This window comes from Pithys albifrons, chromosome 3, assembly GCF_047495875.1.
Source record: "Pithys albifrons albifrons isolate INPA30051 chromosome 3, PitAlb_v1, whole genome shotgun sequence".
Taxonomy (NCBI): domain Eukaryota; kingdom Metazoa; phylum Chordata; class Aves; order Passeriformes; family Thamnophilidae; genus Pithys; species Pithys albifrons.
Genome location: NC_092460.1, coordinates 82,802,614 through 82,821,317, shown reverse-complemented (window position 1 = coordinate 82,821,317; position 18,704 = coordinate 82,802,614).

The window sequence follows — 18,704 nt, the reverse complement described above, 5'->3', positions numbered from 1 at the left end:
AGTAAAATACAAGATAAACATGTGATGCACAATTCAATTGCACCCCCAGTTTACATACTGGGCATGGTGTCCTGTGATATGTAATATCCCTTTGGGCACTTCAGGTCAACTGACAAGGCCATGTTCCCCCCAGCTGCTTGTGCAGCTCCTCACTGGCAGAGCACGTGACACTGAAAAGTCCTTGACTTAGGGTCAGCACCACATAGCAACAGCCAAAACAGCAGTGTGTTATCAACATTATTCTCATACTGAATCCCAAGCAGCACATTACCAGTACTAAGGAGAAAATGAACTCTATCTCAGCTGGAACCACAGCAGTTATTCTGTGCAGGTCTGTCTTGGTCTCACAGAGAGCAGAGAAAGGGTTTACTAGGGAAGAAATTGGTTGCATAAGTATGCCACTAAATACATCTGAGGAACTAAATGCTGTCAAATTGTCCTGAAGGAATCTTCCCTCAATAAATATTACAGTGTCCATTGGCGTGTAAAAAGACTCCTTCATTTAAGTGGTTTTACTTTGCATGTTTCTTCTTTTTGCAGCGTTCCTTCACTTTATCAATATTCCCTTTTGGTAGTGAGGAATATTTTGTAAAGATCTTTGCAAATGTCACTCCTTTACACACCCACATAATCTCACTGTACTAATCATTTCTGTGAAACCCAGCTCACAGAGACAATTTAGGAAAGCCTCTTTGTATTACTTGACCTGCAGAAAAAAAAGAGTATTTATGCTTTTTTTTTTGTCTTTTAGTCTTGTTCTTTCCTCTAAAATTTGTTTCCTTTCCTACACATACAAACACACAAAAAAACCCCACCATCCAACCATGTGCTTTAAATTTCTTTTCCTTAATTATCAGCTGTTTTTAAGGACTCTTCCTACTCATCCTTCCTCCTTTCTCCCACCAGGACAAACACTATCCTTAAACAGGGGTCCTGGAATATTCTTATCTTTGATAACCCTTGGGAAAAAGAATCTGTTGGACTTGTTTGTAGTGTTCATAAAGAGAATTTGATCTCTTAACTAAACATCTCTGATCTGAAATAACACTTTCCTGTATTGTTTGATAACCTGGAAAATCAGAGTACAAAGAAGTGAGGAATTTAACTCACTATTTTATTGACTCCTGTCTGTTAGCTCTGAAATTCTGGTACTCCAATTGCATGGTGTACAAATCATGTGAAAAGCCACAATGGTTCAATGGTTTCCATTTGCACTGTCTACTAGTGGTATAAACCAAACATGAAATCTTGAGAGGATCAACCTTCCACTGCCACTTTAGAAACAAGGTTTCTTATAAAAACTATGAATAAAGTGTCAGACTTAAAAATATTTTAGTCCAATTTTCAAAAATAATTATTCATCTGTAATGTTGTCTCCTGTTATATGTACTTAATGAGCTTCTAAGACTGTTGCCTAAACTAATAGTCTTTAGTCATAACAATAGCATCAAGCTATTAAAACATCATTAATTTTCTAGAAACAAAGAATTCAGTCTACAGTTGTAACTTCAGCAATAAAATTTGTTAATGCTTTAATTTCTAAGATAAAAAATTGCATTGCAAGTGGTCCTGTACAAATATTAAAACTAAAGTGGTAGAAATCAGTGTCTATGGTAAGAAATGCATAATGAAGATGAATTCTAAACTCCTACATGAATTGGCAGGAAGGAAGTGAAAACATAGGTGGTAGGTATGTTAGAACAGCAAAGAACAGATCAGTTCCATGCCAGAAGAACTGTAGTTCTCATACCAATTTTTTGGTTTTCAAAGAAAGGAATTTCAGTCCAGATCACACATCCTAGAAGGTAAATTTTGTGACAAACTCAGAATTATGTACACAGGAATATCACAATCTGGAACCCAATAGGTCATCACATTCTTCTCTACTATGTATAAAGTTATGGAAGTGCTTGACAGCAACATGGCTTTTTGAACTTTCTTCTTTGATAGGATCTGGAAAATTAATGTAATGAGTAAATGTAGGATACTGTGTTTTATCAGGGTTCTTGACTGGCAGATACTTGTTCATGTTCTATGCTTAAATGAATTATAAAATTAGTGATCTTACATTCATCTCATATTTACACAAGAAACTATGGGATCCAATAACTTGCATGTCCCCAAAATATGAAAAAAATTGAAATAAAGGACTGTGCATATTAAAACTTTGATGCTTTTGTGTTCTATTGCAGGTTTTGTAAGTTAGTCAAGACTAAATCTAAAGGAAAAGTATGATACCATTGTAAATTAGATCACATTGCATAAGCTTAACGCCAGCACTTGGCATAATTAAAAGGTAACTCATATTAACTTCTAGTTAAGATAGTCAGTAATAGTTTATTTTAAAGTTTTTTTTATTTCCTCTCTGCTACATAACCATGAAATAAAACAGACAGAAACTGAAATGTGATGTATCATCAGCTAAAGAGACCTATTTTGCTCAGCACCTTGTTATGTTTGTGTCTCCTGAAGGTTTAGAGAAATGGCAGTGGTTCAGGAAAAAGAGAAATTTGGAAATCTGAAAACAGAACCCAAATCCCAAGGAAATGAGTCACACTGGAGTGTTTTAGTTACTGGAAAAAAAAAAGAGAATTCCATTTGAATTTTTCTTGATAGGTATGAGGAGGCTGAATGAGGCAGGTTCCTATCCCATGTCCTGAATCCACTTCTGCAGTTTGCACTGATGACTGAGGAAAGATGGCAAGTTGTATACATTCTGAAGAGCTGTGGTTTATAGGTAATACTGGTATGTGATTGTTGTATAAACACGCACACTTTAGTCAAAACAAACCATTTTAAAGATACATATGGAGGCTACATATGCCACATAAGGAGTGTCATAACTGAAATATACTAGAACATTTCTTTAATAATATTTATATTGAAATTAAAAGTGGTAAAACAGTAGACAAGTCTCTGGTATGGCAGAAAAGCTGCCACTATAAAAAAAATTTTAGAGGAACTAGGAACAAAGGGTAACAGATACTCTGAAAGCTCCAGTCCACTGAGGTCTGTCATAGAGGAAATTGCACTGAAGTGCACCTAGGAAAAAAGTCAGTCTACACATCTATGTAGGACATTGTAGGGAGGCTGATTCTCATTTCATGCAAGATTTGAGCAAGAAGAACCTGAGCAGTGTGACATCAATCCAAAAATCATGTAGCTGTTTTACTGAAGTAACATAAGCACACATCTCTGGATCTTCTCAGAGTAAATTATTTCAGGATCAGCAATACACTGATGCTGTGGATGGCCTCTGTCACACTGACTGTTTTTCAACTACCTGCCATTCACCATTCAGACACAGAGAAAGGATAGTTGCACATATTTTTTTCTAAGAATCAGACCGAACAGGGCAAAAACACAGGAGAACCTATATCTTGGACTCTGTTTTGGTACATTAGAATGGCAGTCTGATGTCAAAATGTATGCAAGAAGATTGTAAGGTGGAGGAGTGCATACACTCTAACTGGTGAGATCAGGTATTTGAAATGCAGTTCTCTCTTCCATAGGGAAAATGTTTGATTCTGAATAGAAAGAACTTCAAATATGAATAACAAGATATGACTTCTTTCACTGGGCCAAAAACCCCACAAAACCCAAAAGCTAAAAACCCTGGTTTTTCCAGTGCTCAAAATAATAGAGTTATCTTCAATCTTGAATCCAAAGCAGACTGTTTGGCTAAAGGGGGAGTAAGTTGAGGATTTTTATTCTGATGTTTCTTAAAAAAGTCTTTTTTTTCCCTTTTTTCTTTTTTTTTTTTTTGTGTATGTGTATTTTGTTTCTTTGTTTCTTCCTTTCTTTGAGCTATAGGGTGTCTAAGTGTTTATCTATGGTTTCACTTTTCATAGTTTTCCTCCTATGTTTTACTATTTCATGCAAGGTTCTGGGAATTTGCATCATAATGAAAAAAATGCAAATAATTTATTTGGACAAATTCATTGGATTAAATATTCATGATGAAAAATTGACCTTCTTTGACAACGATATTCACTCTTATCCCTTTTTTCTTCCCTTAGTCTATGTCACATTAGATATTGAAGTGAATAGTTACTAGAAGAGCAGCAGGTGCTAGAGCTTTTGGGATCCTGTTTTGGAAGTGCATATTTTCTAAGCATCTAAACAAGCTTAGAAATAGAGATAATTGGACTGAAAGAGCATGAGTGTGGAAAGCTGGACAGAAGAATACAATAGGAAAAGGGGAAGAAAAAAAAGAATACACAACTACACTTGCTCCACCCTCCCTTAAAATAAATACTCACTATACCTATATCAAATCATGTAAACCTGGACTGTATGCAAATCTGCTTCAGTGCAATTAATGTGAATCATCTAGCTGAGTAATAAAAGAAAGCTATTAATCATTTAATCCCACTTTTCAGCCTCTAATGACTGCAAATGTATCTATCTTCAGCTGGAGTCCTCAACTAAACACAGATGTTGATAGGCCAAATATTGCTCAGGAGGTTACTTTCAGCAAGTGATCTTTCATTGCCTGATATATATTACTTTGCAAGAAAATCTCCTACCAGATGTGCCCATAAATATGGCAAGCTCTGCCTCCTGATGACTGTACAGATGTGTACTATGAGGTTGGTAGCTCCCATACTCCTTCCTCTCCTTCATACACTGGTTACAGACAGAGAACAAAAATATAAGTATTTATGTATAACAGTTTACACTACATAGGTCTTGAAACAGCCCTGTGAAGTTGTAACACCTGTATCTCAACCAATCTCTTGGCAAAAAGGAAGAACTTTAACTGTTGGCATACTGCTTAAAATAAAGGTCAGTCTCCTTTTCAAAATAAGACTGATGCAGCTGACAGACAGTTTATGGACTCATCTTGTTTCCCTGGTCTTAACTACATATTTATGTACTACATTTACAAAAAAGCTTTGACTTCCCTAGGATTGAGGATTCAAAGAATATAAAAAGTTGCAATATTACCTGCCACTCCTTTAAGTATCACCAAAAGTAACCCAAGGCAAGATTATGTTCCACAGAAAAAGCCACATGAACCACAGAAGGAAACCTAGTTTATCTTTCCATGTGATTTTCAAAGCACACCTTATGGCCGAGAAAGGAGAGAACAGCCTTCCCTAACTGGTACAATGAACTGTAAAAACAGGATTATCATTTTATTGACTTTCGGATGAAAAAAACTCATTGTCTTTAATGTTTCTTCCGTCAGATACTTGGGACATCTAGTTCACTGCTAACAAACACTGTGCTAAGTACACAGGTTTTTCAGCTGCATCTTTCAACCTTGAAGATGAATTGCCAACAAAAAGAGTGTAATTTCACCACAATGAAAAGGTGAACTGGTTTTACCTGTTCTGGCAAAGAAGGAACCTTAACCAGTCACAGATTAACTTGGGAGGGAGGATAACAGTGTTACAGGAAGCTGGGAGAGAGAAAGTATGCAAAAGTGACTACTGATCGCATTTCTGCATCACAGTCATGTCACACTGCTTTCTGCTCCTTCCTCAGTTCACAACATCTGGCCTTACCTGAACATATATAGGATAGTTTTTCAGGCTATTCACCATAAGGGAAACTAAGACAAAGGAGTGATTCTAATGATTGTGTAGATTTGTTGTAATTTATTTCTATGCCAATCTGACAAAGTCAAGAGTAGTTAAAGATTCTTTCCTGGGAATTAGGATATAAGTGCTTTACCTTCCCAGAGAGAAAGAACTGAAGCTCTCTCTCCTGTATCCTTTAACTGTGAATTTATTGTGTAAATGTGGTCACCTTCCTTCACTTGAGCTTTGAATAAAAGCAGAGGGGCCTCAAGATATCTGGAGTCTGTCCATAGAGAAATATATGTCTTAAGAGCAGGTCCTCAACATGAATAAGCATGGAAAACCTTCTCTGTGGACCCTAGATGTGAAATATATGCAAAGCTGGTTAGATCTGATAAAAGTGAAGTTGTTCTGGAAAAATGTAGAAAGGAGTAAGTTATTTAGTGGGTATAGTGATGAAAGCTAGAATATTTACAGATTTTCCCTCCTAAAGGTTTTGAGAGAGAATTTTACTATAGCACTGACAAAATGCCTAAATTATGTGAACCTGTCCCTTGTTCCCTTCAAGAAAATTCCTTTAAGTTCTTTTTAATATGACCCAGAAACAGATTTTTATGTAACTTTTTATGGGGATTTTTCAATTCAGTCGTGCAAGCGCTATTTGATGAACAATGTATTTGCCAGATTTTGTCCATATTTGCCAAATAAATTATTCAACAAATCATTTTTGCTTTATTTGATCAGCTATAACAGCCTTTCTGACTCTTCTGCAATCTAGATATCTTTTAAATAAATAAGTATGCTTGTCTCCAGAGACTTCAGGAGTTGAACAGCTGTTTTCCATCACCATGGTAAAAGCCTCAAGGGTGATTCTGAATGAATACCATTATTTCCTGGTATAGGACCGTGTGTAAGAAGAACTGCAGAAACTTCTTGTATTTTAGATACACAAGAAAATTAGAAAAAGGAGTTCTAAATAGGCATTTTTTTGGAAAAAAGTCGAGATCCTGAACTGGTTTAATATGAAGTAGGTAGGTCACACCAAGTTGCCTCATTTCTTAAAATGGATGAGGTGTGGGGTGGCAGGTGGACCTGAAAAGTCAAGCATTGGAAGCTGAGCCTGAAGGACAGTCAGATCCTCAAGACAGGTGATACCACTCACTAAAGGAAGTACATAAACAGTGAAAGGTATCCATGATTAATTTTTCAATGAGAAATGTACAACTTTTATAAAAAGCCTTGAACAGCCTTTTTTAGTGAAGTATCTTCAATCCTAACAATCGACTTCACTATTCTTTTACTATATAAATGATAAAAATATGCAGCTGTTATTTCTAAACACTGATGTTCAGAGTTATTTAAGCTAGTATGGTCTGTCCAGACTGCTATTGTTGGTTACAAATGCTCACCTGCATAAAGAAGAAAATTTTCTTCCACAGCAACCTCAGGGAAACAGATGGCTGCAAATGAGAATATCATCATTATCTTCAAGTCCTGGAGGAGACATCGTGGTAAGAATAAAGGCTTATAATTGTTTTGCCTAACTTGCAGTTGAAATATCCTTTTTCTTAATAGATTTGGATTCATAGGGAAAAAATCTGTTGAAGGATTCATACTTGATTTTTCATGGTTATCATCAGCCTCAGGGTTGTACTTTACTCTAAAGGTAAATGCATACATAATTTATTTAGGGTTTATTAATTATTAATAGATGTTTCGAGTGCATTACAGGTGTATATGTTATATGCTATAAAATATAAAATGTAAAATGTATTATATTCACTTGCTACCTATGATTAAAAATGATAAAGTTACTTGTCAAAATCCATGGTCATCTCTTTAAAATAATAATTTATTAACCACATGCTAAGTACATATTAGAGGTTTGTCAGTTACTTAGAAATTTATTTTTAAAATAAAAGTTTATGCCCAGTTAGTAGCTGGACAAATGTCATGTGAAGATATACAGCATTACTATATTTTACTGATTCTTTCTTTGAAAAATGCAATTATTTGGCATTAACATATGATACTATAATTATCTTTTGAAGTATATGTACTTATTTTGCTGTAAAATTCATACTGGTAAGTAAAACACTGCTAGACAGAAGATCTGGCTGTGATTATTTTCTACTTAACTAGGCTAATTGCAAAACTTGAGCACTGTGAAGACAAGGAACAAATACATACATGTTGATTGAAATAATGTGAGTTCCAATCTCACTGAATCCTTTTGAATGAAGCAAAAACATTTATATTGCTGAGAAAAGCATATGTTTTCCTACAGTACATAATGCAAAGGAGAAAGTCTTCTGAAGGAATCAGTGTCCAGATAGCTTTTTCCAAAACAATATGGATCAATAATAGTTTGGGGCATATGTGCCTGCATGCACTTAGAGATGCAGTGTCATGTGGTTGCAGCTGTCCGTTCTTCAACTCAAAAGTAAGAGTATGCTATTGATGACAAAGGGCTGGAAACCACTTACAAACAGATGAACTTCAGCAAAACAGATGAAATTTAGAACTATAAAAGCAGTATTGATATTACAGATAACAATGGCTTTAAGAAAAATTTTTATTATTATTTTGGGTCCTATCAGCTGGAAATGATGGAAAAAGGAGGAAAAGTCATGACAGTAGATGATAGAAACTCTTGACTAGAAGAAAGGTATTGTAGACAGATGTATCTTTTGGATGCACAAAGTGAGATATTTCCTTGTGAGATCAACATAGGTCCACTACCAGAAGTGGAATGACTGCTCTTCACAGTCACAAAGAGATATAAACCAAAAGGAACAACCTTGACTGTCTTGAACAGCATGGTAACTGTTCAATTTTTTTTTTCTCCTCAAATAGATTCAGATTTATGAAGATTTTCTGTGTGAATTCATAATAACACATGCACCTGTCTAAATTGTCAATGTCTGAACCTGACATAGGGCACTTTTATAACAAGTAAAGGAAAATAGCTGCTTTCAGCAGGAAATAATTTGTCTTATTTTAGATCTGTATTTAGAATGAGCTGAACCCTACAGAGAGGAATGGAGACATCTTGACCAATGGTTTGGTAATGTACCTAGAAGACATCTCTCCCAGTCTTAATACCCTTTTAGCCTGATTAAGGCAAGCATGACCTTGGCTCAACCACATCCTGAACCAGTGTTCTACACATCCTGTTCATGGTTCTTGTAGAGACTCCTTTCTTGTTTCACTGGCCAGGACTGCTCTTACCTGGTGCAAAGCAGGCACAGATGAAGGCAGCTGCTTCTTACAGAATCACAGAATGGGTCCAGTTGGAAGGAACCAGAGTGGGTCATCTGGTCCAACCTTCCTGCTCAAACAATGTCATCTGAGAGGAAATTGCACAGGCTTGTGTTCACACAGTTCTTGAATATGTCCGGTGAGGGAGACTCCACAACCTCTCAGGAAAACCTGTTCCAGTGTGCAGGCACCTGGACGGTACAGAAGTTATTCCTCATATTCAGATGGAACTTCCTGTGCATAAGTTTCTGCCCATTCCCTCTTGTCCTATTGCTTGGCACCACTAAGAGCCTGGCTCCCTCCTCTTTACACTCTCCCTTCAGATACTTACAGACATTGATGAGGTCCCCTCTTTGTCCTCTCTTCTCAAAGCTAAATAGTTCCAGCCTTTAGCCTTAGCCTTTTTTTATAACAGACATGCTCCAGTCCCTTAATCATCTTTGTTGTCTTCTGCTGGACCAGTCCAGGAGCTCTATGTTTCTCTTGTACTGTAGAGCTCAGAACTGGACCCAGTGTTCCAGGTGAATCCTCACCAGGGCTGAGTAGAGGTGCAGGATCACCCTCCTCAACCTGCTAGCGATGCTCTCCCTAAGGCACCCCAGGATATGATTGACCTCTTTGGCCACAAGGACACGTATACTGCTGTTTCATGGACAGCTTGTTGTCCACCATGACCCCCAGGCCCTTCTCGGCAGCTTTGAGCAGGTCAGCCCCCAGCCTATACTGGTGCCTGGAGTTATTCTTCCCCAGGTGCAGGACCCTGCATTTGCCTTTGTTGAATTTCAGGCAGTTCTCTGCCCATCTCACAAACCTGTCAAAGTCCTTCTGAAGGGCTGCACGTTAACAAGACCATCTCTAAGGAAATCTCTGACTCAGGAGACTAGGGTAAAGGAATGTTTAAGGAAGATATTCCTTTGGTCAGGAAGGTTTGGGATAGAGAACACAGGCAAACTAGACATCTGCAAGTCCATAGGGGGTGTTTGGATGCATCAATGAGTGCTAAGAGTTGGTGGACACCATAGCATGGCCATTCACAATCATCTTTGAAAGGTTGTTGCGATCAGGAGAGATATCAGGGACTCTCAGAAAGAAAATGTCTTCAAAAAGGCCAAGAGGAAGAACCCAAGTAACTACTAGCCAGTTAGTCTTACCACAATGTCTTGAAAGATAATGGAGTGCCTCATTCTGGAGGCCGTCTCTGTCCATATGGATTACAAGAAAGGGATCAAGAGTAGTCAGTATGGATTCACTGAAGGCAAATTGCACTTGACCAACCTGATTGCCTTCTATGATGAAATTAACTGCCTTGATGGGTGAGGAGAGAATGGTGGATTTTGTCTATCTTGACTTTAGTGAGGCTTTCAACACTGTCTCTCACATCATCATGGGCAAACTCAGGAAGTGTGGACTGGATGAGTGGACAGTGAGATGAAGCGAAAACTGGCTAAATGGCAGATCCCAGAGGGTTATAAACAGTGGCACAGGGTCTAGTTGGAGGCCTGTCACTTGTGGTGCTCCCTAAGAGTCAATTCTGGGCCAAATATTGTTTAAGTTATTAATCAATGACTTGAATGAATTGGTAGATGCTTCCTCATCAAGACTGCTTATGACACAAAGCTGTGAGGTTTTTCTGGTTTCTGAGAGACCCATAGACTGGTCTGCACACAGGACTTGGTGGAACATACAGTAAATTCCTTGTTACATTTTAAATATATTTTTGTGATATCTGTCTCACAGCTTTCTTCTCTCTGCTCCTCTACAGTGAACATTAGCTTCAAATGAGTTAGGGATCCTTTAAACAATTAAACATCAAAGAGTCCTTTGTCATATGGTTTATTCAGGGCACTAAAGTTAGTATTAATTTGAATTATAGCAAGAACATTAACTTTGGCTGTTGGTAGAACTCTCCTAGTGGCTCCAACTTGATTATTGTGTGGTAGATTATTTTTATATATTTTTAATTTGTTATGGGATATCATAATTGTATAAATATACAAAAATTAATATTAAACAGAGTAAAAATCCCCAAGCATTCTTATGGATTTTGAAAATAACTGAAAAGGCACTTCAGTAAAATATGACCTCTATTAACGACCTGTCATAAAGCAATTGTCCTGCAGAAGATTTTGTGTATACTGAATTTAGTACTTCGTCCTGTAGTGGAATTCAGTGCTTGTCTGTGGTACATAAAGCTACAAATCTAATAGGTTTGTAGGTTCTGGGTGATGAAAAGGAAGGAGGACAAGCACCTGGTGGAAATTTTAGAGAGAGAAAAGTCAATATTTTGTTTTCAATTTAATGTGCAAGTGATACATAATTTAACCTAGACTTTAAAGCAATTAAAAAAAAATTAAAGTGTCATGCTGTCTGTGATTCTTAGATTAAATAATCCTGAACTGTTTCCTTAAGGTATAGATTAAATGTTCATTATGTAAATGTACTGCCTCATCAATCTGTTCTTCATTCATTTAGATCAAGTAGTACAGCATTTCTATGCCAAACAATTCCTGCTTACAAATAAGTAATTCAACAATGAGATACACTTGTCCATAGTACGTGAAAAATTGGAAAGAAATGTCAGTAAATTGACAATATTAAATTTCAATCAGCTTACTCTGATTGCATAAGTAAGGGAGGGGAAACACCAACAGTTCCAAAGGATGCTAACAAGCACACATAAAACCTCCATAATGCACCAAAACTATGCCCCGGAATGACAAAAAATGAAACGCTACTTCTATGATGTCATAATATCAGTAATATTGTTGGTTTTAATAACAAGGAAAGGAGGAAATTAGCTTATGTATTTATGAAGCACTCACATTGCAATGAGAAGAAATAATATTATTATCTGTTACATTAGATACATTTTGTTTGGAATTTTGTTTCACAGGTTCATATCAGCAACTTTTGAGGAAGAGAAAACAATGACTATAATAAGCACTTGTAGAAAATTCTGTCCAAAGGGAAAGTTTTTATCTAATCATTGCTCTAATAGCAGTTAAATTAGTCAGTGGGTAAAAATGTATAACTATTCTATTTATGAGCTTGGAGGTGTTTTGATTATTCAAACACCTTCCCTCGTCTTTCTATTTATGATACATAAAAGGTAGAAGTATCTTTGCATTGTACAAAATGTTTTACTTCATCTGAAAACATGTGTAACCTTTGAGAAAATGGATGTTTGTTTTGGTTTTTTTAGTTTTCTGCTGTTGGCTCTTGCACAGATGCTGTTGTTAATAGAGAGTCACTTTATTCCTTGTCTTCTTATCTCTTACAGAATAAGTATTTCCTGGAAACCAGATACTGATTTCTCAACAGAGGTTTTTGAGAAAGAAAAGGATAAGATTTCTAGGAGTTCGATATTTCTTTGTTCAAAGAGTTTTTATTACATTCACAGGATAAATTTGGGGTTATTTTTCTGGGGCTACAGACAAATGAAAAGCTGAAGAAACTCTTCCAACTGTATTTTTTACCATGTTTTTATAATACAGAAAATAATGCTGGCTGATAAATTAAACAATATCACTTAAAAAAAAAAAAGAAAACATAGACAAAAATAAAAAGACACAGATATATAGTAGAAGGAATGATGGAACAAGCCAGTGTTTGGTTACCAAACCCTGAAGGTACCCCTTAGTTAATATTTAGATATTTCCAGTAAGAATATATTTGCACTTATGTTGTTCATTTTTTAAAATTACCTTATTGGTGTCATTTTTAATACAACTGACTGAAAAACCAGATCTGGCTGAGTAGCACTAAATATTCTATCTCTCACTTAAGCATTTTTTAGGCTACTGCTAATTAGACTGGAGGTTTTCAACTATAATGGCACATGTTCCACTTTATCAGACAATTAAGGATGCAATATGAATATTTCATGCTTTCATTAGCTTTGCTGTATACAGAAAGGATTGCATCTCCTACAAGCAACAAAATCAAAAGATTCCAAATGTCCAACAGGGAAAAATCAAGTTTACATCTGTATTAATGTAAATTGAAGATCGGTTGAAGAAAATGCTTTGAACAAAACAAATTTTATTTTATGCCAATGTTTCCATATGTAGAATGCAAATAAAGAAGGGGAGAAATTAGAAGGAAAATGAGCTAAACAAGCAATACAGACATAAGTTATTGAGAAGGAAAACAGGGAATGTTCAATTTTCGTTCTTTTTGGCAGCCCCAAAGATTTATTTCTCTGATTTCTTTGCAGATGTCAGGTCATAGGTAAAGCAGATTTGAAGACACTATAGCTCAAGTAGGTAGATGACCTTGGCCTCTGATGGTGCCTAAAAGTGAAATTGCCTGGTAGCTCAGGTAGTAAGCAATAGGATGCTATCAAGCAAGCAAACACCAGACTAAATTTACATGTTATATAGCTCTTTGTCGCTGGGTTCTGCAAAAAAAATCAACAGGCATGGAAGAAAACCTGTTAATAGAAAACTGTCAAACAATGTAAAAAGTGATTCTGTTCACTCTTTAGGTTTCATTTGCAAAACAAAATAATACAGGAAATGTTGCCAAATATTGAAAAAAGTGTGGGCTTCAAAACATACCTGTGGTCTAAAACTGCCACAGGTCTGGAATTAATATACCCAAGATGCAGTGAAAATTACTATAGGAATCACCTTATAGCTGTGTTTTTACGAGACAGCTGAACTATTCAAAGAGTTACAAGTTATTCTCCTCCCATATGCTTCATCCTTTTACTCTGTCCTCATCCTCCACTGCACTTCTGTTTTACTGTCTCTGCTTACTGTCTCTGCTTTCAGTCCCATATTCCTTCATTCATGCCAGCTTGTACTCTTACATGGTTGCTCATGTGCCAGTTCATGTCTCCCAGCCTGCTACTCAGAATTAGTTAGTTTGTAGTGTGATCACGTGAGCTTAATGTAAGCAGCAGAAGCTTACGAAGAGGTAGGAATGGGAGAAGGGCCTCCTTCTTTCTGTGGTTATGAACTAGGTGTTTGGGTACAGCTGTCTCCTGAACTCTCAGACTTGGAAATACAACTTTTCTGAAATTGAAATTGAAGCTTTATCCAGGTCTCTGTGTTCTTATTAATAATCAGTTGTATTTCAACTTTTGTTTGATTCTTTAAAACAGGTTTTATAGCTTGCCTAGGGAATATACAAATTACTTGCAGACAGTGACCCTGAGGTCACCCTAAAATCCAGACTTGGAAGGTTGTGGATGGCAATTAGCACACCATCAGTCAGAGCCCAAGACATGGGCAGCAGGGAATCTGCAGGATCACTGATGGTAAGCCTGGGAGTGCAAGGAACAGTGCTAGCATGTATACATGGTTTGGAGACATCTTTCCAAACAATACAGGTCTATCCAAACAGTCTGAGTTTCAGGGAAACCTGTGTTTCCTTTCTCACTCATATGTGAAGATGACCAAAAATCAGAGAGTCATTACAGTTGTCTAGAATAAGCAGGAAGAACTTCCCATGCCCCAAAGTTTTTCTATGATTTTGGGGTACATATTTCCATAACAAGTGCTATGATACATATTTTCCCACTGATATTGAACTCTTTAATTGTGCTTTCTCCAGATGTTTTTTTTTTTAATTTCTCCCCGCCACTTTTCACTAGTGAGGTTTTTGTAAACTTACTAAATACCCAGTCACATCTTTGATAAAAATGTCCAAGAATATTATCCTTCTCTCCTAATAGGCAAGTTTTCTTCTTAACTTGAGTGGAAAAAATGGATGTCTTCCTGGGGAGTGGGGAGAGATGGTATGACACAGAGAGGGACAGGGAGAATACTCTTCCTTTTGGGGACAGGTGAAAAAAATTTGTCCCTCAGATTTCTCAAGACTCTGCCATTTATAAAATAATTACAATTAATGAGTCAGAAAATGATAGTCAGAGGGGAAAGAGGTGCGCTATGATCTTATTATTCTTATTTATGTATCTAATGGGATTGACTTTTTTAGCTCACCTCTCATTTAGAGAGTAGTTAAAATATCCTCATTGTATATTTTCTATTGATACAAAATAATTCCTGAGCCCTTTCTTCCCTTCTTTTAAGTGGTACAGTTAAGGAAACATTCTCAGGTGTTGGAGAATGGAAAATTCCCAAAGCAGTTCTCAGCTGCAGCCACTGAGTTACATAGCCTTGCTGCTTCTAAGATGGAGATCAATGTACATGTGGCAGAGATTGTCATCCAGTGGTATCCAAAACTGATGGTGTCTAGATTTAATGAGGAGAAAGTTTAGGTTCTCTTTACTTTTCTCATTTTCTTTTATGAATTATGTTGATCAGGTTTGCATGGAATACTGAGGTACTTTCTCACCTTGTATTTGCTTTAGATCTGTTGACTTTTACAGGTTAAAAATTATCAAAAATTAAGTGCAAAGGAAGTGTGTAAATGTTTTCCCAAATGGAGGCACAAGAGAAAGTTTGTAAGGGTAAGGGAAGACAGAAAACTATGAAACCAAGTGATCCAAGATAAGTTTTTTCCTGAGTCTTTAAGAAAAGGGTCCTGGCATTTCATTTCATCTCAAATATTGCCAACCCATATTTTGAGTGCTATATTATTTTGCCTAATTTATTTATTGGGGGCAATCATGCTTTGTGTTAAATAGCAAAAGTTATTTTATTTGTTTACTGCAATAAGTGTGAACATTAAGAATGAAAGAAAATATTCACCTCTTAAACCATCTTCAAGTCTTTATTCTCCTTTGACACATCTCTCAATATTGAGATGCTACTGAAATACAGTGTGACGATAGTTATATGCATAAATTCTAAGAAAGTACACAATTTATTAGCACAATGGAAAGAGAAGGTAAGTGCCAATTCTTCAAAAAAGAAAACGTTTTAATGTTACTGGGGGTAACTGATCCCTCATGCTCAGTTTCTATTAGAACAGTGAAGTAAAGGATGTTTCATATGAGGTCTTATCTAAAATCTCATCTTACAATTTTCAGTAGAAATAGTCTGGAGCACATATAATCAGTCTTTATCAGTAAGATAAGATGTCCCCATTCTGTCATATGAAATCATCTCACTAATATATCGTCATCAGAAAAGGTGCTTTCACGTTTGGAGCTGTTGTGAGCTGCTCACCAGTACTACCTGCTTTTGATGGAAGAAAACACTGGTGGGATAAAATGTAGCACCCAACCCTATATGTTTAATATATTACCAAAGATAAAGTGTAAAATAGAGGCATTGTGCTTTGGTAGGCAGAGTGTAATGACCATGAACTCCAGCTGCAGTGTGAGTATCTGCTGCTGGGCCAACCTGTTCACAAATTCATCCCCATTTGGGGGGACAGGTGAGCTTTCCTCATAATTGCAGAAGTCACTGGGGAAGCCACCAGCCAGGCAGGAGCTGACACTGTCCCCATGCCACGTGCTGTGTGTCAGTGCCCAGGTGCTGCCTGCAGGCTCTGTGAGGGGAGGCCACTGCTGCCCCAGGACAGACACACATGATTCCAGCCAGCTCCAATGCACCCACCGCAGGGCACACCCTTGACCAAGGTGGCAGTGACTCTGGGAAAAGAAAAACTGCTGGATGGCCTTGAGAAGTGAGGAAAACTCATGTAAACAGACCAGTTGAGTGCAATACAGTTTTGAGACATTGTGCAACTGAGAGCAAAATGAGAAATATAGTCAATTGTTAAAAGCTTTGGTTTATTTCAGTCACATTAATTTTCTTAATATGATTTTTCTGCAGAAATTCTTTTCTTCTGTTCTTTTTATTAGTATTGCTCATGGATATGGGTTTTCATAGAATCACACAGAATATTCTGAGTCAGAAGGGACCCACAAGGATCACTGAGTCCAAGTGAAATTGCCCATGCAGGGATCAAATTCACAACCTTGGTATTAGTATTATTCTCTAACCAACTGAGATAATCTCAGGGTTTCAGGCTAGAATAAATGGTTTTGTGATTAGTACAAATGTATTTGAGGTTTATGAGGAAGCATTTAAAAATATGCTGCATGTAACACAGTATATTGTGTTCTAACAGCAGCATAAACACCAGATTTGTATAACTAGATTTGACAAGCAATGAATATTCTGTGTTGCTGCTAAAATTGACCCTGGCTTAAGCACATAGCAGAAGCAAGTAGTCCTGTGTCTGTACTGATGCTCCTTCTGTTATATACCACCATAATCAGCATTGCAGTGGAAGACTATGTGCTTTAAATTCTCAATCTAGGGACCACAGTCTAATATACATAATGTAGTTGAGATTACTACACTATCTGTCTCTCTGGCAATGTTGTCTCAGGAATATCTGCTTCAGTTGTCTTGGAAAGAAAGAAGTTAAAATTGTTTCAGCATTTTCAGATTTGTAAATCCTTCCTGTGTCATGCAGTGGTTCCATCTTTTTCTTCACTTGATGACAACCACTTCCTCAGTGGAGTTTGACATATCTGATCAGGTGGTGAAAAAAAACCAAACAAACAACAAGAAAGGAAGCAGTCATGCATCTAAAACATTATTCTCACAGTTGCATTTCTCTGAAGTGAGTTCTTGTTCACGGTCATCAAGCATCAGCCAGGTGCTCATCAGACATGTAAACAACATGATTTGAGACTTCTCTTCAATCTGTGCCCATTATTAGAGCATCCAAACCCGACTCCAAATAGTTCCCTGGCTGTACTTATGCTGGGGTTTTTTAAGTTTTAGGGTTCAGATAACTGAATGTACATCTCGTCTCAGGAGAGGAAAGTTTGATCTTACTTTTACACTTAGTCCAGATCTCAGACTGCTTCTACTTGATTTGTAGACTGGATATAGAGAGAGAAGATATGGCACATAGTTTGCCTTTTTTTACCTATCATCTTCCATGTCAGCCCTATCTAGACTTCATGGATGGTATAAGTTAGCTCCAAGTACCTTCCCAAGCACCCAGAACAACTCTTTTCAAGCTATCTAGAGTGTAGGAAGGGTGCATGCAGAAATGAGACAGTAATTTCTTCTACTGTTCACTTAAATAGTTTTTGTTTTTTAGGAAGTCTAGATAACCACGAATTTGAGTCTAACCTGTGAGAGAAAATGAAACTTCCTACAATTCAGGTAGTCTATTAAAATACATATTTTATGAGGAACTCAGTAGTCAGAGAGAAAAGCAGATGAACCTAGCAAACAGTTATGAATCATATCAAAACCTGCTCTCTCCTGCATGCATGGTTTAGCTGACATGATGGTGGGTGTTTGGTCAAAATGATTTGGACTCCATGATCATGGAGGTATTTTCCAGCCGTAAAGATTCTACATTCTAAGTGAGTCAATAAAGAGACAAGTTATTACTCTCCTTAAGGACAACTGGTCTGAAGGATGATAAACAGCTTTTCATTATTTGAGTATTTCTTTTCCTTCTTCTGTTAGTCTTACTTCTTACGGTGTGTGACTGTTATCCTTTATAAGGTTTAAAATGTGACACCATTCATTATTGAAGTAGCCGTAAAGATCTGTTGCATTGTTTTTTTAACCAGTGTCTTATCCTGTTGATTTTATGAGGAACAATATAAAATATATATAAACCCACACAAAGTGCACATATATCTATGTAGCATATCTATAAAAATATATAAACCAATATAAAGTATATAACATATATAAAACATATAACAATGTCTTGATTTAATACTGTGCTAGTTTTACCTGTTATCTGTGCTGTCCCTTCTGTGCTGCTGAGAAAGATGAGCAGTGCAGGGACTCTATAGACTCTAGTCTCCAAATTCTGAGGCTAAATATTGTGTGATTTTATGCTAAAGTGAATATTGTTTCTTACTGTATGTTCATGGCAATATTTTGGTAGTGGGGAACTGCATTTTGTTTGCATTCAGGGAAGTAGAAACATTTTTGTTGTTACCCTTTCTGTTTCTTGCTAGGAGTCTTTTAGAGTGCTTATGAATCTAGAGTAATGGGCTTTGTATTAATTGGG